Below are 24,380 nucleotides of genomic sequence, written 5' to 3'. Positions count from 1 at the left end.
GCCTTCGCCCCCAAGGAAGTGAGTGGGATGGGTATTGCCTTAGTCACGAAGGAAATGTTGTTCATCAAAAAGTGTTGCCTGTGTCTTTCCCACCCATTCAAATCTTATACTCTTTCCAACCCATTTAACAGGGTCTCCCACTGTAAAAAGAAGATGTCCCAAAACACATGCTAATGATCCACTCATTATGTGAGCCACAATTTGAATTTGGGAGTTTTCATGATTATCCCTTATAGCTATGGTTTAGCTAGCCTAGTGTGGAAATTTCTAGTCAATCTCATCACTATTGTGGGACTTACTAAGATGGATGGGTTAGATTGATTATACACAACATGGTGGGCCTAACCAAGCAATTACTTAACTTCTACGCAAGGTTGAATAACAAATAAAGTTAGGGTGATTGGATAGTAGGGATGCATTGTGGTGTACCTCATTATAGTTATTATTACAATTTTACAAACACACATTACTCAGCACAAATTATTTGATGGTCAAATGCATAAGAACAAGAGACTAGTAAAGAATTCATAATCATTATAACTTTATAATTCGTGATAATAGAAATCTCTTATCGAAACATAAAAATCAGTGTAATTTTTTTCTTTTAACATCTTAGTAAAGTAAAAATATCACTGTTGTACTTTTACCATATTTATCCAAATAAGAAAATTCTTGGACAAATTATTGATTAAGCAAGAGGCAAGTATTGTCATTTATAACCATTGTAAATTTATAATTCATTAGAATTCAAGGAATCTATTGAATGACTCATCCACCTGGTTGAATTTTTTCTCACCTAGTTCAACAATAGCCCCATAAGAGCTTTGCTGGTCAACCCCCACATGTTACAAGAAAAATCATTTGGACAACTAGGCCTCACAATATGCACTACATCCATCAAGTTGGTATGCATGGGCTAGGATGTTAGAATAGTTGGAGAAATAAAAGAAAAAAGAAAGAAAGAAAAGGAATAAATAAATAAACATGGTTTCACAGCACAATAGGTCTGATGTCCAGTCCATCCGTCAGAACAGAATCACCGAGCGGATGTCCTAGCAAAAATTTGATCGACCCGCAGGTCAAGGTGGACCATCGTTTACAAAACAAATGTACAAAAACTTGACTAAAGTGAGGTGAAAACGATAGGAAGTGATTTTGGGTTAGTAGAAGCTACTTAAGCCAACCAACCTGCTATACTAGGTTGCCCACATTGTATTTGTGAGATTCCATTAGATCTCATTAGATCGATGGTCAAAAGTCTCATTTAATTTCATTTTTAATATAAATAGTAAGTTTTAGTTTGAGTATAACTTTTGATCCTTTGACTTGTAGGAGTCATGCCCAATGTGAAAATGGCTTGGAAAAGTTAGGAGAATAAGGTGGTTGAGCCAAATTGGACACTTACTATTTTTGGCCGAAAACTATGAAGTCTAGTAAGAATGGAGACCATCTAGTAAGTTTACTATTTATAGTAAGCCAAGTTTTTAGGGAGTTTGAGTTGGAATCTAAGTCTAAAACTCCACTTTAAGTTTGAGCTCATTATTTAAAGGGTTGTAATTTTATTTTTTAATCATTAATCAAATTATTTCAAATTTATTAAGAATTATTCTTACTTTTATTCTTCGTGGATTCAAGAAAGCTCTTGATGAATCCAAAGAGCTCCGTGGATTTAGAGTAGTTATTTAATGAGGAAGATGATGATCGACTTCATCACATCTCTCCATGCGCCAAGTGATATCAGAGCCAGCTTCCTCCTCGGATCTATGACTTCTAACAACAGGTCAGATAACATTCCCATAAATTATGCTCTAGAAAATTTTCCTTTAATAGCGGCGGCTTTCGAAGCAGCGCAACAAAAAAATCATCAAGTCATGCAAGGGTTGTAGGCTTCCATCGATTGCATGATGGAGGCCCTAGGGCAACTCCATATTCATGGTGGTGATCCGCCCCTAGTAGGCGCTGAAATTCGTAATCGTGTTGATCAAAGGACAATGCCAATAGTGAATCATAGGATCAAGCTTGAGGAGGTCGAATCCAACAACAAGGAAATCGATGAGATGAACCTCCAACATCCCGAACGAGGTAGTGATCAGACAGATCAAGACTTCCGAATGAAAGCCGACCTCCCTAACTTCAATAGCTAACTTCAAATCAAGGACTTTATCGATTGGTTACTTGAAATCAAATGCTTCTTCGACTACATGGATGTTAACTACATGTGTCACGCCCCGAACTCGGAAACCGGGTTCACAAAATTCCCGATCGCCGAATCCGGCGCCGATAGCCTCCGTAGAACCCCATTTTCGGATCCCGGCACCCATTCACCAGGTTCCGATCCTGGAATACTACAAGGAGGATTTCAAGTCATCAGTCTGATTCATAATGAGCATAACAAAAGCATAACCCACAAACAATAACCACAAGAACACCACCACAAAATCCACTAAGATCAAAAACTTTTGAGTACAATGCGATAGAAAAGGAAAATACAATGTGATAAAAGAAACAAAACTCCAGAAGCTCGTCTGCACGGTCCAACTACGGCGAGACTATGGCTGCGACTGCGTCCTGGCGTCACCTGCACGCATCAATCGTGCATAAGCTTATGGAAAGCTTAGAGGGTGGTGTAAGTATGTGCGCAATATAAACGTACTCAAATGCAAGGTCAGAGTGATGTGGAAACATGGTAATGAGCACATGAATGCAATCAGCCGTACCAAGGCTATGCGGTGCAAGATATGAATGCCATCGGCCAAAAACACGGCCATGCGATGTGAAATGCAACTCAAGCATGCCAATCCTCAACATGTATCAGTACATTCTGGATAATCATCAGGGTTCAATACACTCCAAATGGCACTGTCGCTCTCCTAGCCGCACACCAAATGAGCGTAAGAAACCTCACTATCCGCCCGACCAATAGTCTGCCAATACCTACCCGAGACGTCGATAGCGGACCCATTCGCGAGTTGGTCAAACTCGGCCCTAGTATTGCCCCTACCCTCGGGCGAGTAAGGCCACACTCCTTCCCAACCGACCACGACACGGTGGGAGACACGGCCTCCCGGTATTCGGCCTTCGTGCGCTCGTATATCCACTCGGTCTTGACGTTGGAGTCATCCTCTGGTACCATCGGGTTTAGGGATTTTCACCCAGGGACGTCTATAGCGCCCGTATGCTAGAACCAAACATTTCCGATATCCAACCCAGCCATCCACGATGTGTCTATGGAGGCTATGGCCCTGATGTCGCTAGGGCATATAGTAACTACAATCACACAAATGCAAGTGCATGAGTCACACTATCACTCAACAATCCTGTATATACCATGCACTTATATGAGGCAACTCCGCCTATCAGGGAGCCCATAAACAGTCTATCCAAAGGTGTATGCTATGATCAGTCATCCTCACATCAGGCATACATATGATGCGAATGATCATGAATCATGGATCTATACTAAACAAGTATAAAGAGATGAGCTCTAGGTATAATGGAGATGACCCTATACGGCCTACTTACCATAATTATGGGCCTATCAGTGGGCCTTAGGGAGAGTTATAATGCGGACATTTAACCAACATTATCGATTCAATGTGGACATCAAACCAACATTGCTCCCAAGGAATGGCCTTCCATAAATCACACATTGTAATGGGCCTTTTATACATCTAATTGGGCCTTGACCCAAGGACCCAAGTACATCAAATGGGCTACATAACATGAGCCCCATATCTATATCAAGGTGGGCCTTAATGGGCCTCATAATGTGGGCCTAATACAAATCAAGGTGGGCCTCAACAAGGACCACTAATGCATGAAAATGGGCCTCCATAATGGGCCTTAAATTATCTCCACAATAGTTGGGCCGTTGGATGAAACACATACATTATGATGGAGCCCACACTAATAGAGAGTGCGGTTGACAATACTTACCTAAGTGGGGCCCACCAAAATGCTCATTTTCCACCCAGCTTAAGACCCAACATAATGTTTCTTTTCCACCCAACTAAGGTCCAACACAATGTTTATTTTCTACCCCAACTGTTCATAAAATTACATGGACCAAGGTAGGGCCCATTGTAATATTTATTTGTCACCCAACCGTTCAAAGGGTCTTATGGTACTGGGGTAGGGCCCACTGGACTGGGGAGCTGTGTACACAGCCAGGGAAGCCCATGGTAATGCATGTTTATAAATGTATATATATATATATATATATATATATATATTTATTATTATAATAACTATTATTATATTCACATGGACAGGGGGTCCACTGGGAGGTGGTCCCCAAATCCAGTCCACTCATTATGTGGGTCCCATCTAGCTAACGGTCCAGCCCAGGTTTCAACAACATCCAAAACTCAGGTAGGCCCCACCAACTAATTTTATATATTTAGGCATGTCTTCCCAGGATTTTAAATGATGTGACTCACCGGAGTTCCATATACAGCTAAATTTTGGGGTGGACGGTGGAACTGTGGGGACCCATCAAATTGACGGTTTGGATGGGAAAAATGCATCAAGGTGGGGCCCACAGCTGGGGCCGTGAGCCCCAGCCAGTCCGTCCGCTCGTCACTCAGCAGCAGCGCTGCTGCTGCTTTTTAAATTTTTTTTTTTTATTATTATATATATTTTTTTGTTTTGGGGTCCACCGAGATGTGATTCACAATCCAGCCCATTCATTGTGTGTGTCCCACAATTTTAAGGGTCCAAATCAAGTTTCACTTGCATCCAAAACTCAGGTAGGCCCCACCAACGATTTTATATGTTTTAGGCATGTCTTCACATGATTTTAAATGGTATGGCCCGCCTGAGGTCCGTTTATGGCTGATTTTTGGAGTGGACGTATGGGCTGAGGGGACCTATCAAATGGACGGTGTTGATGGTTGAAAACACCAAGGTGGGGCCCACAGCTGGGGCCGTGAGCCCCAGCACTTCCGTCCGTCAGCGGCCACCATGGTGACGCTGCTGCTGCCTCCCTTTGTCCCTTTTTTTTTTTTTTTTTTAAAACAATTTTTTTGTGGATTTTCTATTGTAGGGCCCACATCAGTCCGATCTGACCCAGCCATAGGATTCTACGACTCATGATCGACGAAATGAGACCAATATGCAATGTATTGTTGGCGAATGGAAGAGTCAAAGTGGGTTTCAATGGTGATACGTCTATCCCTTACGGTACGGCCCGCTTGAGAACTGGATTGGTTCCAAATTTTAGCTCAACGTCTAAAATGATCCAAGGAAGAGGATAGACGGATTGGATCAAATATCTGAATCAAGGTGGGGCCTATGTGAATGGTCCACCCTACAAGTAGCTTTTTTCCCTTCCTCTTTTTTTTTTTTTTTTTTTTTGCTAGTACACATCCACGTTAGTGCACATGCCTCACTTGCCAACGTCCAGCGTCCCCTGGACGCTGGACGACACACTTAAACACATTGCTATGGTGGGTCCCACGTAGATGTGGCCCACCATCATATATGCATCTAATATATATTATATTATATATATGATACATATTATATTATATATATGTATTATATAAAATATAACATATATGTATATACATATATATATCTTTAAAAAAATGCATTGGGCCATCCAAACAATGGATGGTGTGGATCATCACCTGTAATGGAGTGGGCCACACCGTCTGATGTAGATGGACGGGGTAGATGTAACACATATTGGTGGGATCCACACCATTATAGAGAAAGAGAGAAAGAGAGAGATAGAGGGAGGTATACGGTGAGATAGAGGAACCCCGCCACTATGGGCCCTCTTGATTTAAATCACATACATCCAAATGGGTCCCACCAACAAGTGGGCCCTAAAATTTAAATTAATGAAAAATCACCCACCTTATCTTTCTTCTTCTTGGTCTCTTAGACTCCAATGCCCCTCAGCTTCAACTTTGATGGAGGATGATGGACGCTTGATGGTGAGGATGAGAGATGGAAGGGTGTAGATGGATGATGGAAGGTGGACCACACTTGAGAGGGAGAGGAGGCTTGGACGTTTGGGGCTTGGGGTTGCTTGGAGAGATATGAGAAAATGAGAGAGAAAATGAGAGGATGGGAGTGATATGAGGTGATGGAGTGATGGGTGTAATTAATGGGGCATGGGTTTGTTTGAAAAGTGAGTAAAGGAGGGATGGGTGAAGAGAGAGAGAGAGTTGACTTTGTGAAGAGAGAGGTATGGGTTGTTGTACTTGAGATAAGGTTACATTTAATGATGATTGATGGGACTTATTGTGTAGAGATTCCCTCGAAATCCGCAACGCGCGGTGTTTCTTCGGAATAAACGCTGATCGGCATCTTCTTACCTGAGTATCGGTTCGGTGCGCAAGTCACGGCGTTGGAACCGCGGCGACGACGCGATCGTCAAGACATAAGTTTCAGATCGAGCCGACGTCGGTGCGCGGGACCTGGCTTAGGATCGTGCGCAAACACCGAATTCGGTGCGAAGGTTGCCGAAATTTGACCGGAAGGACCGCGGAAGCCAACGGAATGGTACGGATTAGGACACGGGTCTTACAGCTCTCCCCACCAAATAAAAATTTCGTCCTCGAAATTTAAACAATCAACACAAGAAAACATAAATCATAATAGAAGAGGAAGCAAGGCATCGCCATATAAATACCAGAGACAACCTATGACATACAACATACAATCAATCATCAAAGAGATGAGGATAGCGCTCTCGAATCTCAGCCTCGCGCTCCCAAGATGCCTCATCCACGAATAATCCCCCACAGAACCTTCACCAAGGGAATGACCTTGGTTCGGAGGACTGCTCCTTCCGATCAAGGATACTGACTCTGGCCGCTCGATGTAAGAAGCGTCCTCACGAACCTCCAACGGCGCCAGTTGATAACAGGGAATGATGTTCGACCCACACTTCCTCAACATAGAGACGTGAAAACGTTATGGACGCCATCAGACAATTGAGATGGTAAGGCAAGCCGATAGGCCACGCGCCAATGCGCTCGGTGATCTCGAAAGGTCCTATGAATCTCGGGCAAGCTTACCCTTTGCTCCAAATCTAACTATGCCCTTCATGGGCGAGACCTTGAGATACACACGGTCCCCTACATCAAACTCTAAGGGACGACGCCGGCGATCAGCAACACTCTTCTGCCGGCTCTGAGCTGTGCGCATCCTCTGCCTAATGATATCAATAACCTTCGATGTCTCCTGCACAAGCTCGGGACCTAGGAGACGCCGCTCTCCAACCTCGGTCCAACAACTTGGAGATCTGCACGGTGCCATATAATGCCTCAAAAGGAGCCATGCCAATGGTCGCGTTGTTATTGTATGCAAACTCGGCCAATCGCAGATGCTCATCCCAGCTACCACCGAAGTCAATCACGCAGTTCCGAAGCATATCCTCGAGGATCTGGTTGACCCTTTCGGTCGGCCATCGGTCTGCGGATGATACGCGTGCTGAGCTGCAAATCGGTGCCCATAGCTCTCTGAAAGCTCTCCAAAACTGAGATGTGAATCTCGGATCTCGGTCGAAGCGATCGAGGCGGTACGCCGTGCGATCTCACAATCTCCTCAAGGAATAACCTCGCAAGCCGGTCCAAAGGCCAAGTCGCACGAATCGCAAGAAAATGTGCCGACTTCGTCGGACGATCCACGACAACCCGGATGGCGTCATGACCGCCCGAGTCCTCGGCAAACCCATAATAAAATCGTGGATACGTGCTCCCACTTCCACATCGGGACGCTTAATGGCCGCAATAGACCAGGGGGTCTCGATGATCGGCCTTGACACGCCGGCATGTGTCACGCTCGGCCACAAAACTAGCAATCCGGCGCTTCATCCTCGCCCTCATATCACGGTACATCTTCGTCGAGCCGGGGTGGATAGAAAATCGCGATCGATGTGCCTCGGTCATAAGATCTCTGCGCAACTCGGGAATATCAGGACACACAATCGGCCTCTAAAGCGAAGTCCACCATCGGCACCAATCTGCCAATCTGCTGACTCTCAGATGCCGCATCTGCTCGGTAATCCCGCAACGACTGATCTTCTGAGCCTCGATCACCCTTGCGACAAGAGAGGGTTGAATCGGCAGGCTCGATAACTGCACTAAGGGGCTGCAGACCAAAATCAAAGTCGTACTCTGCTATATCCTCGAGCATCTTCCACTCCTGAATCATCATATGCGCCACTAGGCCTCGTGGCTGACGGCTAAGGGCATCCGCTACCACATTCGCCTTGCCTGGGTGGTACTGGAGGTCAAAATCATAATCCTTCAGAAGCTCCATCCAGCGTCTCTGTCTCATATTCAGCTCAGACTGAGAAAATAGGTACTTCAAGCTCTTGTGGTCAGAGAAGAGCTCGAACCTAACCCCATAGAGATAGTGTCTCCACACCTTCAGTGCGAAGACGACTGCTGCCAGCTCCAAATCGTGCGTGGGGTAGTTCAGCTCATGAACCTTGAGCTGACGAGACGCAAATGCTACAGGTCTACCGTGCTGCATCAGGACAGCACCCAATCCAATACGCGAAGCATCGGTAAATACCACGAATCCATCACTCCCAGAGGGAAGAGTGAGGACAGGAGCGGACGTCAGACGGTCCTTCAGCTCCATAAATGCTCGCTCATAGGCGTCACTCCACATAAACTCTGCGCCCTTCCGAGTCAACCTGGTCAACGGGGCTGCAATACGGGAGAAGCCCTCAATGAAACGCCGATAATATCCCGCTAAACCAAGGAAACTGCGGATCTCGGACGCAGTCGTGGGCTGACCCCACTGACGCACTGCCTCAACCTTCGAGGGGTCCACTGCGACACCCTCCCTCGTCACCACGTGACCGAGGAATCTCACCTCCTCCTGCCAAAACTCACACTTCTCCAGCTTCGCATATAGCTGGTGGGCACGAAGGGTCTGCAAGGCGATCTCCAGATGCTGCATATGGTCCTCATGGGTCCTCGAATATATCAGAATGTCGTCGATGAAGACCACAACAAACTGATCGAGATATGGACGAAAGACCTCGTTCATCAACTGCATGAAGACCGCGGGTGCATTGGTCAGTCCAAAGGACATAACCTGAAACTCAAAATGACCATAACGCGTCCTGAAGGCTGTCTTCGGGATGTCCTCCTCTCGGACACGAATCTGATGATAACCAGAACGCAGGTCAATCTTCGAAAAGAACTGTGCACCCTGCAGCTGATCAAATAAATCGTCTATCCTTGGGAGCGGGTACTTGTTCTTAATCGTGACCCGGTTGAGCTCGCGGTAATCTACGCAGAGCCTCAACGAGCCATCCTTCTTCCTAACGAAGAGTACCGGCGCTCCCCAAGGCGAGCTGCTCGGACGAATAAATCCCAACTCACGCAACTCGTCCAACTGTTGTGGCTCACGCAACTCCATCGGTGCCATACGGTGTACGGGCCTTCGAGATAGGCGCAGTACCGGACAGATCGATCTGAAACTCGATATGACGGCGAGGAGGCAATCAGGGAATCTCTGGAATACGTGGAAGTCGCAAACAACCGGCAACCGATCAATACAAATGGCCATAGGCTCCTCGACCGCACAGACATCAAGCAAGACATCGGCTCTCCTCTGGGCTCGGCGATGAACTGGAACTGCGGCAAGCCTGGTATGCCAGAATGTGACCGTCCTCGCAGCAGTCCAAGATAGCGTGATACTCGGAAGCCAATCCATGCCCAAGATAACGTCGAAATCAGACATCGGCAACAACAAGTCAGCCGGCAAAAAGATATCACCGACAAGAACCGGGCAAGATGGACAGAAACGCCCAATACTGCGGTCCTCCCCAAGGGCGTCGATACGATCAATCCCTCACTAGTAGACTCGTCGGCAATCCGGTCGATCGACGAAACCCTCGGACATGAATGAGTGAGAAGCGCTAGAATCAAATAATACTCGGGCGATGCATGAAGAGACGGGAAGTATACCCTCGACGACTCCTCCGGATGACTGCGGGTCCTGCTGAGCCGCGTAGAACCTAGCCTGAGCTGGCTGGGGAGGTGCCTGTCCTCTCTGAGGTCCCTGGTGCTGCTGCTGCCTCTGCGGCGGCCTATACTGCTGCCTCTGCTGCTGCTGGGGCCTCGGTGGCTGAGGTGGCTGTGGTCGCTGCTGTGCTGGAGGCTGCTGTGGTGCTCTCGGCGGATGTAGGTGAGGCTGCTGTGCTGGAGGCTGCTGTGGTGCTCTCGGCGGATGTAGGTGAGGCTGCTGTGATCCTCTCGACTGCTGCCTGCTGGGGTGGCACTGGACGTGCTGCTGGGGCTGCTGGTGCTCTAGCAGGCGGGTGGCTCCTATACCTCTGTGGTCGTCGCTGCTGCTGGGAGCTACTGGAGGGGGTCTGCCTCTTCTGTCCCCTCCTCTGATCTCTGTCGGCCTGCGCGCCAGCCCACTCAGTCTCGTAGATCTGAGCCCTCCGCACAACAGCCTGAAAGGTCGGAAGCTCGTGCCCAATCACACGGCCTCGAAGACCGTAACGTAGGCCGCTCTCGAAACGGCGGGCCTTCCGCCCCTCATCATCAACCATATAAGGCGCAAACCTCGATAGTGCCACGAAACGAGCCGCGTACTGAGCCACGGTCATGTCTCCCTGCACCAGAGTCTCGAACTCTAGTGCCCTCTGACGTCGAATATGGTCAGGGAAGTACTGCTCCTCGAATCGATCTACAAAATCATCCCACGTCCAGATGTAGTCAGGTCCTGCGACACGGGTAACCGAGGTCCACCAATGCTCGGCCTCGCCCTGAAAAAGAAACACCGCCAACCGAACTCGCTGCTCGGTCGTACATGACATGGTATCAAAAATCTTCTCCACATCGGAGCGCCACCTCTCGGCTGCTGTCGGATCCGGCTCGCCCTGGAAACGCGGAGGGTCAAACTGTCGGAACTCTCGAAGTAGGGCACTCGCGCGCTCCTGCTCTGCCTGGGCCGGTGAAACAACCGGGTGTCTACTCTGCCCCTGGAGTGCGGCCGTCACAGCATGCAGCATCTGCTGCAACTGAGAAGCACTCACAGATACGGTCGGATCCGCACTAGTATCTGGTGGAGGTGTAGCATCCTCAGGATGGGCGGTATGAATCTCTGGTAGAGGAGCGACATCCTCAGGCTGGGCAGTAGGAATCTCTGGTGGTGGAGCAGGGGTCGTAGGTGGTAGTGCGGGAGCCGCAGGTGGTGGAGCCGGAGTCTCAGGTGGTGGTGCGGGAGTCGATCGGGTCACTCTCCTACGCGCCATGTCCTACAGGAAAGAGCGAAGGTGCCTATCAACTTAAAGGCTCGCGAAGGCACACACGTTAAGGGTCTGCAATAAAAGATCGCTAGGCTATCCAAACTTAGGACTTAATCATTCATAGCAGACATGTAATGTTGTTCTTGGTTATTCCCGAGTTATGCTCTGATACCAACTTCTGTCACGCCCCGAACTCGGAAACCGGGCTCACAAAATTCCCGATCGCCGAATCCGGCGCCGACAGCCTCCGTAGAACCCCATTTTCGGATCCCGGCACCCATTCACCAGGTTCCGATCCTGGAATACTACAAGGAGGATTTCAAGTCATCAGTCTGATTCATAATGAGCATAACAAAAGCATAACCCACAAACAATAACCACAAGAACACCACCACAAAATCCACTAAGATCAAAAACTTTTGAGTACAATGCGATAGAAAAGGAAAATACAATGTGATAAAAGAAACAAAACTCCAGAAGCTCGTCTGCACGGTCCAACTACGGCGAGACTATGGCTGCGACTGCGTCCTGGCGTCACCTGCACGCATCAATCGTGCATAAGCTTATGGAAAGCTTAGAGGGTGGTGTAAGTATGTGCGCAATATAAACGTACTCAAATGCAAGGTCAGAGTGATGTGGAAACATGGTAATGAGCACAAGAATGCAATCAGCCGTACCAAGGCTATGCGGTGCAAGATATGAATGCCATCGGCCAAAAATACGGCCATGCGATGTGAAATGCAACTCAAGCATGCCAATCCTCAATATGTATCAGTACAGTTCTCATCCAGGATAATCACCGGGGTTCAATACACTCCAAATGGCACTGTCGCTCTCCTAGCCGCACAGTCCAAATGAGCGTAAGAAACCTCACTATCCGCCTGACCAATAGTCTGCCAATACCTATCCGGCACGTCGATAGCGGACCCATTCGCGAGCTGGTCAAACTCAGCCTAGTATTGCCCCCTACCCTCGGGCGAGTAAGGCCACACTCCTTCCCAACCGACCACGACACAGTGGGAGACGCGGCCTCCTGGTATTCAGCCCTCATGCGCTCGTATCTCCACTCGGTCTCGACGTTGGAGTCATCCTCTGGTACCATCGGGTTTAGGGATTTTTACCCAGGGACGTCTATGGCGCCCGTATGCTAGAACCAAACATTTCTGGTATCCAACCCAGCCATCCATGATGTGTCTATGGAGGCTATGGCCCCGATGTCGCTAGGGCATACAGTAATTACAATCACACAAATGCAAGTGCATGCGTCACACCATCAGTCATGCAACAATCTTGTATATACCATGCACTTATATGAGGCAACTCCACCTATCAGGGAGCCCATAAATAGTCTATCCAAAGGTATATGCTATGATCGGTCATTCTTCACATGAGGCATACATATGATGCGAATGATCATGAATCATGGATCTATACTAAACATGTATAAAGAGATGAGCTCTAGGTATAATGGAGATGACCCTATACGGCCTACTTACCATAATTATGGGCCTATCGGTGGGCCTTAGGGAGAGTTATAATGCGGACATTTAACCAACATTATCGATTCAATGTGGACATCAAACCAACATTGCTCCCAAGGAATGGCCTTCCATAAATCACACATTGTAATGGGCCTTTTATACATCTAATTGGGCCTTGACCTAAGGACCCAAGTACATCAAATGGGCTACATAACATGAGCCCCATATCTATATCAAGGTGGGCCTTAATGGGCCTCATAATGTGGGCCTAATACAAATCAAGGTGGGCCTCAACAAGGACCACTAATGCATGAAAATGGGCCTCCATAATGGGCCTTAAATTATCTCCACAATAGTTGGGCCGTTGGATGAAACACATACATTATGATGGAGCCCACACTAATAGAGAGTGCGGTTGACAATACTTACCTAAGTGGGGCCCACCAAAATGCTCATTTTCCACCCAGCTTAAGACCCAACATAATGTTTCTTTTCCACCCAACTAAGGTCCAACACAATGTTTATTTTCTACCCCAACTGTTCATAAAATTACGTGGACCAAGGTAGGGCCCATTGTAATATTTATTTGTCACCCAACCGTTCAAAGGGTCTTATGGTACTGGGGTAGGGCCCACTGGACTGGGGAGCTGTGTACACAGCCAGGGAAGCCCATGGTAATGCATGTTTATAAATGTATATATATATATATATATATATATATATATATATATATATATTTATTATTATAATAACTATTATTATATTCACATGGACAGGGGGTCCACTGGGAGGTGGTCCCCAAATCCAGTCCACTCATTATGTGGGTCCCATCTAGCTAACGGTCCAGCCCAGGTTTCAACAACATCCAAAACTCAGGTAGGCCCCACCAACTAATTTTATATATTTAGGCATGTCTTCCCAGGATTTTAAATGATGTGACTCACCGGAGTTCCATATACAGCTAAATTTTGGGGTGGACGGTGGAACTGTGGGGACCCATCAAATTGACGGTTTGGATGGGAAAAATGCATCAAGGTGGGGCCCACAGCTGGGGCCGTGAGCCCCAGCCAGTCCGTCCGCTCGTCACTCAGCAGCAGCGCTGCTGCTGCTTTTAAAATTTTTTTTTTTTTTATTATTATATATATTTTTTTGTTTTGGGGTCCACCGAGATGTGATTCACAATCCAGCCCATTCATTGTGTGTGTCCCACAATTTTAAGGGTCCAAATCAAGTTTCACTTGCATCTAAAACTCAGGTAGGCCCCACCAACGATTTTATATGTTTTAGGCATGTCTTCACATGATTTTAAATGGTATGGCCCGCCTGAGGTCCGTTTATGGCTGATTTTTTTTGAGTGGACGTATGGGCTGAGGGGACCTATCAAATGGACGGTGTTGATGGTTGAAAACACCAAGGTGGGGCCCACAGCTGGGGCCGTGAGCCCCAGCACTTCCGTCCGTCAGCGGCCACCATGGTGACGCTGCTGCTGCCTCCCTTTGTCCCTTTTTTTTTTTTTTTTAAAAACAATTTTTTTGTGGATTTTCTATTGTAGGGCCCACATCAGTCCGATCTGACCCAGCCATAGGATTCTACGACTCATGATCGACGAAATGAGACCAATATGCAATGTATTGTTGGCGAATGGAAGAGTCAAAGTGGGTTTCAATGGTGATACGTCTATCCCTTACGGTACGGCCCGCTTGAGAACTGGATTGGTTCCAAATTTTAGCTCAACGTCTAAAATGATCCAAGGAAGAGGATAGACGGATTGGATCAAATATCTGAATCAAGGTGGGGCCTATGTGAATGGTCCACCCTACAAGTAGCTTTTTCCCTTCCTCTTTTTTTTTTTTTTTGTTTTGCTAGTACACATCCACGTTAGTGCACATGCCTCACTTGCCAACGTCCAGCGTCCCCTGGACGCTGGACGACACACTTAAACACATTGCTATGGTGGGTCCCACGTAGATGTGGCCCACCATCATATATGCATCTAATATATATTATATTATATATATGATACATATTATATTATATATATGTATTATATAAAATATAACATATATGTATATACATATATATATCTTTAAAAAAATGCATTGGGCCATCCAAACAATGGATGGTGTGGATCATCACCTGTAATGGAGTGGGCCACACCGTCTGATGTAGATGGACGGGGTAGATGTAACACATATTGGTGGGATCCACACCATTATAGAGAAAGAGAGAAAGAGAGAGATAGAGGGAGGTATACGGTGAGATAGAGGAACCCCGCCACTATGGGCCCTCTTGATTTAAATCACATACATCCAAATGGGTCCCACCAACAAGTGGGCCCTAAAATTTAAATTAATGAAAAATCACCCACCTTATCTTCCTTCTTCTTGGTCTCTTAGACTCCAATGCCCCTCAGCTTCAACTTTGATGGAGGATGATGGACGCTTGATGGTGAGGATGAGAGATGGAAGGGTGTAGATGGATGATGGAAGGTGGACCACACTTGAGAGGGAGAGGAGGCTTGGACGTTTGGGGCTTGGGGTTGCTTGGAGAGATATGAGAAAATGAGAGAGAAAATGAGAGGATGGGAGTGATATGAGGTGATGGAGTGATGGGTGTAATTAATGGGGCATGGGTTTGTTTGAAAAGTGAGTAAAGGAGGGATGGGTGAAGAGAGAGAGAGAGTTGACTTTGTGAAGAGAGAGGTATGGGTTGTTGTACTTGAGATAAGGTTGCATTTAATGATGATTGATGAGACTTATTGTGTAGAGATTCCCTCGAAATCCGCAACGCGCGGTGTTTCTTCGGAATAAACGCTGATCGGCATCTTCTTACCTGAGTATCGGTTCGGTGCGCAAGTCACGGCGTTGGAACCGCGGCGACGACGCGATCGTCAAGACATAAGTTTCAGATCGAGCCGACGTCGGTGCGCGGGACCTGGCTTAGGATCGTGCGCAAACACCGAATTCGGTGCGAAGGTTGCCGAAATTTGACCGGAAGGACCGCGGAAGCCAACGGAATGGTACGGATTAGGACACGGGTCTTACAACATGGATGTTGCTGAAGAGAATAAGGTCAAGCTTGTGGCTTATAAGTTGAAAGGTGCAGGTTCAATTTGGTGAGAGCAACTTCAGCTTTCACGGACGAGCCATATACAAGCACCAATTTGCACATGGTAGAGGATGAAGCATTTGTTGCATGTGTGATTCTTACCCAATAACTACGATCAAGTATTATTTCAATAATACCTAAATTGTTGGTAGTCAGTCGGTGAGAGATTATGCAAAAGAATTATATCACCTAGTGGCATAGAACGATTTGGTCGAAATTGAATCACAACAAGTCGCTCGATTCAATGACAGATTGTTTGTTGCGATTCATGATCGGGTTCAGATGCAACCCATTTGGACAATATGATAAAACTTTTTTTATTTTACACACGCAGTCACACACATACACTCACAGCGTGGGATAGTGGGTACTTGAACACATGACGTCTTGTTGAAACTCTTTTGAGTTTACCACCACAAAGGAATAAGACAATAAAGATGACAAAACATAAGGATTGCTATTCAAAGTGACATAGGTAGACAATTTGATTTAGTGTCTTCCTTTTATCTTGTCAAATTGACAGTGAAAAAGTGGCTCTATCAAACTATGACAGGAAACTTTTAATAATAATAATAATAATAATAATAATAATAATAATAAAACCATGTGACTAAATTGTTTTCTATCACACCAGTGGTCTTCCTTTTCTTTTTTACTGTTGGAAATAGGAGGAGATCATCAAACTGAGCAGGATGTCTAGATGAGCTGCCCAAGAAAGTGGCAATCACGTAGGCAGGCTCTACAGGTCACTTGGATATGGAATTTCAACCGTCCATTGTTTTCTTGTATGTCACCCACTGGGCAGAAACCTGGTGCACTGCATAGATATCCTGTGATTCTAACTTAAATCAAAGTTTGTTTAATTACATAAAGGGTTTTTTTAACAACAGAGAGTGGATATGTGAGCCTAATGCGGTTGTAATGTGTAGCTAAACTACACTTGATTTCAAAATAGCATATCTTCTTAAATACAACTTCAATTAAAGTAATTCAAAGTTCAGAATGATCCTTGATAAGTCTTGTTTAAGAGAAAAAAATAAAAATAAAAAATAAATATCCAAACTGAAATTATAATGATTTTAGGACTTTTGGAAACAATCTAGAATATTGTGACAATTTGTACTTCAAGAATTTTAATAATTTTAAGGCAAAATTAGAATGTTAATAAATTCCTATAGAACGTACTCGATGATAAATTATTAGAAAAAATATTTTAAAAAATTAGTCATAAAGTAGAAATGCAAAACACGTAGCTGGTAACAAACCTGTGAGAACTAGAAATTTCTGCAACACAAAGTGAAGAAGATGAACTCGAATCACTCGATCAGTATGTGGCTGGACTCACAACTAAAAAGGATCACTCAACTCCTTCAGTTGAAAACTTGCAAGAAATAATACTTTTTGTAACTCAAGATAAATTCTTTTTTCATTACAAATGAGTCCTTGTATAAATAAATGAAAACAACCTCTCTTAAATATATTAATAAAAATCTTAAATTTCCAATGCATGCAACATCTTTGTAAGCTAATTAAATACAAATTTCTAAGCCATGGAAAATAGTTTCAAGAAATGGTTGAGTTTCGTTGTTTTACTTTTCCATGCAACGTAGTCTCAAGAACATGCGTTATAAAGACCATTAAATGCAATTGTTCCGAAAATCATGGGTTGAATTTTTATATTTGGGCCTAAATCATGGGCGCCCATTAGGTACTACCCCGTCTCTTGGAGCTTGGGACTGGCGGAGGCACCGAGGGCCACTGAGAGCCCATCGTGATGTTTGAATTTCATCTACGCCCTCCATCCATTTGTTCATATCATTTTAAATTATGAAGCCAGAATGGAGAATATCTAAGGCTCAAATGGACCACAAGGTGCGGATTAAATTTCTACCATTGATAAATTCTTGAGGACCACAGAAGTTTTAGCATCCATGACCGTATCAATAGGTTAGATGACATATAAAAAACTCGGTAGACCCGAGAAGGTTTCAATGGTGGGCATCCTTATCACCGCTGCTTCCTGTGGTGTGGTCCACTTAGGCTTTGTATCTGCATTATTTTTTGGTCCAGAATTCTAATATGATATGGAAAAATGGATGGACGGTTTGGATCAAATTCATATATCACAAAGGCCCCTCAATGGTCCCGTGCTCTGAACAAGCGGGGTTGTACCTTGTGTTAATGGAAGTTCCATCAATATGACTCCTCCATGTCATTTCTACACTCGTCTTACATGGACATGTTAGGAAAACCATTAATGTGCTCTTTCAAATAAAAAGTAAGCCATGGTCCAAAAATCACAATGCTTGGACCATCCTAACCATCTAACTGATGGCTTATTGTCATTCACGTTCCAATTTTACCTTGGATTTGTTAGTTTCTTCTGACAGAAGGCATCACGCAAAACAGTTTTGGAGAAGAAAGACGCGCTAGAGCCTATATATAGACCATCAGTGGACCGTCTCCTAGTTGCTTTTCTCGTGCGTGTGTGACCCACGTGGTTGACCAAAACAGCCTAACTTTCGGGCAAGGGTATGTTCAGGGTGCACGTGTTTAATGATTAGCCACATGATCTCGTACGTATTCCATGTTAACACGGGTGCATCGATCACCTCTTTGATGATATGGTTGATGGGTGCGCATAATTGCACAATGCAGTAAATTTCACAGGCCGGAAAATAAGGGTTGAGATCTTCCGACCCTGGGCATTTCTGCTGGACCCCATCCATGTTGGGCCCCACCATATCAACAGTCTCCAAATCACGGTATATTGGTGTTTAAGCTATACACGTACCCGTGTATTGAGACCATCGTCTATAAAATGGTGACATAGCTGAAGTCAATACTCGGCTTTATATGTGTTGATGTCGAGGCCAATAATAAGATCGGCCACTTTATGTTGGAATACAGCCAAATAATATATGGCGAAATAAGGTATATATAAAACGGCAGAAGTAGAGAACTTGTTGTTATAGATTTTTTATAAGAGTGCGGATCCGGTGTTTCCTGGAGTCAGGAACTCCCTGACTCCAGAGTTTTCATGGGTCCACGTCACCGTAAGTGCCTCATCACCAGTTTTTTTTTTTAAAAAAATATATTAAAAAAGTAGTATAAGTAACGGAGACGTTAAACGGAAGCGGTTTGCGTGTTGAGTAACTCAGTATGGCAAGCATACTGAGTTAAAGTTTGTCGAGTCCACTGTCATTCGTGCATTGTATCAACTCCATCCATCTCTTTTATCATCTAATTTTAGGGTTTTATAACAAAAATTAATCATATCCAAAGATCAAGTCGACCACACCACCTGAAACAGTGTGAATTGAATTCTACCATTGAAAAGCTTTTGGGGGCCCACAGAAGTTTTATATCAAGATGATATTTGTTTTTTCCATTCATCCATGTCTTTGTGATCTTATGAACAGTTTGGATGAAAAATAAACCTCATTGGGGGCTTAGAAACATTTCAATGGTGAAAATCAATACTTCCACTGTTTCCTTTGGTATGGTATACTTGAGCTTTTGATATACTTTAGTTTTGGGCTAAACCCCTAAAATGATCTAAAAAAATGGATGGACGGCGTAGATAAACCACATGAATTCACAGTGGGCCCAACAGAGTTTACTCAGTAAGATTAAGGCTCGATACGCAATCCGATTTCACGGGGACGCAGATTTCTTGCCAAAGCCTTTTGCAGCAAGATCTTGCGTAAGGATTCCGGATGTGCCCACTATGACGTTTGTGATAAATCCAACCCATTCATCCATTTTTAGATATCATTTTAAGACATCATACCAAAACTAAGGTGTATACAAAACTCAAATGGACCACACGAGAGGAAACAGTGGGGATTTAGTGTCCACCGTTGAAATATTTATATGGCCACAAAAGTTTTGCATCGGTCTAATATTTTGGTGTTTTCACTTCATCCTAGTAAAAATGACCTTATAAATAGTTTGGATGGCATATAAACATCAAGATGCCTTGGAAGGTTTCAACGGTAGGAATTTCTTTCTCCACTGTTTCATCTTGTATGGCCTAGTTGAGTTTTGATCGTCCTAATTTTTGGTTACATGTCTTAAAATGAACTCTAAAATGAATGAATGGATTGGAATTCTTATAAACATCACGGTGGAGCCCACCATACATCCCAGCGTTGGAACTTCATGCAAAAGGCTTTCCCCCGTGAATCCGAGTTCACGGTTTCCATTGGAAACGGATTAGCAACTCCCCTGCCACTCGGCGCTATGTGGGCCCACCATGATGTATGTGTTTCATCCATGCCAACCACTTATTTTTCTAGATCATTTTATGGTCTGAGACCAAAAATGTGGTATAACCCAATCTCTAGTCGACCACATTACATGAAACAGTGTTGAATGAATGTTGACCATTAAAAACTTTTTGGGGGCCATAAAAGTTTTGGATTAAGCTGATCTATGTTTTTTCCCTTCATCTGGGTCTTTATGACCAAACCAACAGATTGGATGTCAAATAAACAGTACGGTGGGCCTTATGAGGACTTCCATGATGGATATTCAATCACCATTGTTTTCCTGTGGTGTGGTCCATCTGAGATTTATATCCCTCTTATTTTTGGGATCAACCCCTAAAATTATATGTAAAAATAGATTAACGGAATGGAAGAAACACATACATCATGGTGGGGCCAACAGAGTACCGACCACCACGACCACCACCGGGCTAGTGGTAGGGGGAGTAGCCAATTCGCTTTCGTTTCCATTTGGGATTCAACGCCACATTGAGTAATGAGACTTGCTACTGAAGTAATGTCACCTATTTATATGGGTCCCCACAATGATGTATGTTTTGTATCCACACCATCCATCCATTTGGAGAGATCATTTTAGGGCATGAGCCAAAGAATGAATCAGATCCAAAACTCGAGTGGACCCCACCACATAAAACAAGGAAGAGAGTATGCTCACCGTTAAAAACTTCTAAGGGCCAAAATAGTTTTCGATCAAGCTGATATTTGTGTTTACACTTCTTTAACGTCTGCGTTAACTTATGAACAGGTTGGATCTCACATAAAAATCACGTTGGACCTTAGGAAGGCTTTAGTGAACCCCGTCACTTTGTACTGCAATCCCGTCACTTTGTCTACTGAACCCTGTCACTTTGTACTGCAACCCCGTCACTTTGTCTATTGAACTCCATCACTTTGTACTGCAACATCTCACTTTGTCTGTTTTATCCCGTCACTTTGTGTTACAACCTCGTCACTTTGTCTATTGTACCCCGTCACTTTATACTGCAATCTCGTCACTTTATACTACAACCTTGTCACTTTGTCTACTGAACCCCGTCACTTTATACTACAACCTCGTCATTTTGTTTAGTCTACCCCGTCACTTTGTACTGCAACTCCGTTACTTTGTCTATTGAACCCCGTCACTTTGTACTGCAACCTCGTCACTTTGTCTAGTGAACCCCGTCACTTAGTATACTGAACCCCGTTACTTTGTACTGCAACATCGTCACTTTGTCTACTGTACCCCGTCACTTTGTGCTGCAACCTCGTCATTTTGTGCTGAAATCTCGTCACTTTATCTAGTGAACCTCGTCACTTTGTCTAGTGAACCTCATCACTTTGTACTGCAACCTCGTCACTTTGTCTACTGAACCCTGTCACTTTGTACTGCAACTTCGTCACTTTGCCTACTGTACCCCGTCACTTTGTGCTACAACCTCGTCGCTTTATCTACTGAACTCCGTCACTTTGTACTGCAACCTCGTCACTTTGTCTACTGTACCCCATCACTTTGTGCTACAATCCAGTCACCTTGTACTACAACCCTATCACTTTGTCTATTGAAACCCCATCATTTTATTTGACAAGCCGCTACTTTATCTAGTGAAATCCTCTCACTTTACGCAGTAGCATCGTTACTTTGTCTAGTGGAACCAAGTCACTTTATTCAAAAACTCATCATTTTATCAAGCAAAACCCTATCAATTTGTTTGACAACCCCATCACTTTATCTAGTAAAACATCGTCACTTTGTCTAATGGAACCCCATTACTTTGTCCAATAATCACATCACTTTGTCTAGTAGAACCTTGTCACTTTGTCTAGCACCTCTTTCACTTTATTTAGTGAAATCCCATCACTTTATCTAGCAACCTTGTCATTCTCTGTCTAATAGAACTTCATCACTTGATATAGTAGACCTTTGTCACTTTGTCTTACTACATAGTCTCTTTGTCTAGTAAAACCCCATCACTTTATCCAGTAACCCAATCACTTTGTCTAGTGAACCTCGTTACTTCATCCAACAGCCTCATCACTTTGTCCAGCAACCTCACAACTTTGTTTAGTAAAACCCAATCACTTTGTCTTCAAGCCTCGTCACTTCATTTAATGGAACCGAGTCACTTTGTCTGGCAACGTCCATCACTTTTTCCGAGAATTTGTAACTTTATCTAATGGAACCCTATTTTCTTTGTCTCGCTTAACCTTATTACTTTGTTTAGTAAAATCATGTTGCTTTGTCGGGCAACCTCGTCACTTTGTTTAATATAACTCTGTCAATTCGTCTAATAACCTAGTCACTTTGTCCAATGAATCTTGTCATTTTGTCGGTGGCCCCACATGATTTAAGGCCCTCGTTGAATTGTGCCCTATATAATATAGGTTAGAGGTGGGCATCGAGTCGATTCAAACCGAGTTAGGGCCAATCCGACTCGATTCAGTTTTGAAATAGGCCTGACCCAAACTCGACCTGACTCGGTACGGAGTCTAACATGCCTAACCCAATCCAAGTCTGGGTCTGTCCTAGACTAATTCGGACTGAATTTGACCCAATCACAAGTACCGATTTAGGTCAATTCTTAAAATAATATAAGAAAACGGATGAATGGAGTAGATATACAACGCATAGATCAAGGTGGGCCCACGGTGAGGATCCTACGGACGTCATTCATCATGGGCCGCAGCTAATATTCCTTGCTAATCAAGCAGATTTTGTAAATATATTTTTTTATCTTATAAAATTATCGTGAGATGACATGACCTAATTAAATTTTAGAAGAAAGAAAGTAGAGGTGGGTTCGCTACCGACACGTTGAGTAGCTAGACTCGCTACTGAAGTGACACCACCAAGTTCTATGGGGTCCACCATGATGTACGTGTTGTATCCACATTGTACATCCATTTGGAGAGATCATTTTAGGGCATGATCAAAAGCATGGGGTAGATCCAAAGCTGGAGTGAACCCCACCATAGAAAAAAGTGAGGACAGTGACGTCCACCGTTAAAGCCTTCCTAAGGTCCACCGTGATTTTTATTTGAGATATAACCTGTTCATAAGTTAACACAAATATTAAAGAAGCGGAAACACAAATATCAGCTTGATCTTAAACTTCTGTGGCCCTTAGAAGTTTTTAATGGTGAGCGTACTCTCTTCACTGTTTTATGTGGTGGGGTCCACTCGTGTTTTGGATCTGATTCATTCTTTGGCTCATGCCTTAAAATGATCTCTTTAAATGAATATTGGACAGTGTGGATACAAAACATACATCATGGTGGGACGGACATAACTACGTGACTTCGCTTTAGTAGTGAGTCTTGCTACTCAACCTGTGCAATGAATCCCTAAAGGAAAACTTAAATAAAAATCACGGTGGACCTTAACATAGATATTGAAGAAGGGAAAACACAAATATCAGCTTGATGGAATACTTTTGTGACCCTTTGAAGTTTTTAATGGGGGGCATGACTCTCTCCATTGTTTTTGTGTTGGGGTCCACTCGAGTTTTGGATCCGATTCATTTTATGGCTCATGCCCTAAAATGATCTCTCCAAATGGATGGACGGTGTGGATACAAGACATACATCATGGTGGGTCCCACATAACTAGGTGACATCACTTTAGTAGAAGTCTCGTTACTTAACCCGTGTGCTGAATCCTCAAATAGAAGGTAGCTGATTGCAGGAACGGATTGGCTACTCCCCCTGCCACTAGCCTGGTGGCTGGTGGTCATCCATTTTTACATATAATTTTAAGGCTTTATCCAAAAAATTAGTGGTATATAAATCTCAGATGAACCACACCACAGGAAAATAATAGTGATTGGATATCCACCATTAAAATCCTCCTAAGGCCCACTGTACTGTTTATTTGACATCCAATCTTTTGATTAGTTCATACATGCCTAGATGAAAGGAAAAAACAAAGATCAGCTTGATTCAAAACTTTTATGGCCCCAAAAAGGTTTTTAATGGTCGACGCTCATTCAACACTGTTTCCTGTAATGTGGTCCACTTGAGATTGTGATATACCTCATTCTCTTTCTCAAACCATAAAATGATCTAGAAAAATAGATAAACGGCATGGATGAAACACATACATCATGTTGGGGCCCATGGAGCACTGACCACTAGCCACTGGCTAGTGGCGGGAGAGTAGCTAATCCGTTTTTGCTGATTGCGTGGCAAGTAACTTACTATGTCTACCGAGTAAACTCCATGGAGTCTACCATGATTTTATGTATTTTATCTGCTCCATCCATAAATTTTACTAGATAATTTTAG

Source organism: Magnolia sinica, chromosome 3, assembly GCF_029962835.1.
Source record: "Magnolia sinica isolate HGM2019 chromosome 3, MsV1, whole genome shotgun sequence".
Taxonomy (NCBI): Eukaryota; Viridiplantae; Streptophyta; class Magnoliopsida; order Magnoliales; family Magnoliaceae; genus Magnolia; species Magnolia sinica.
This window is presented reverse-complemented; position numbering follows the sequence as displayed.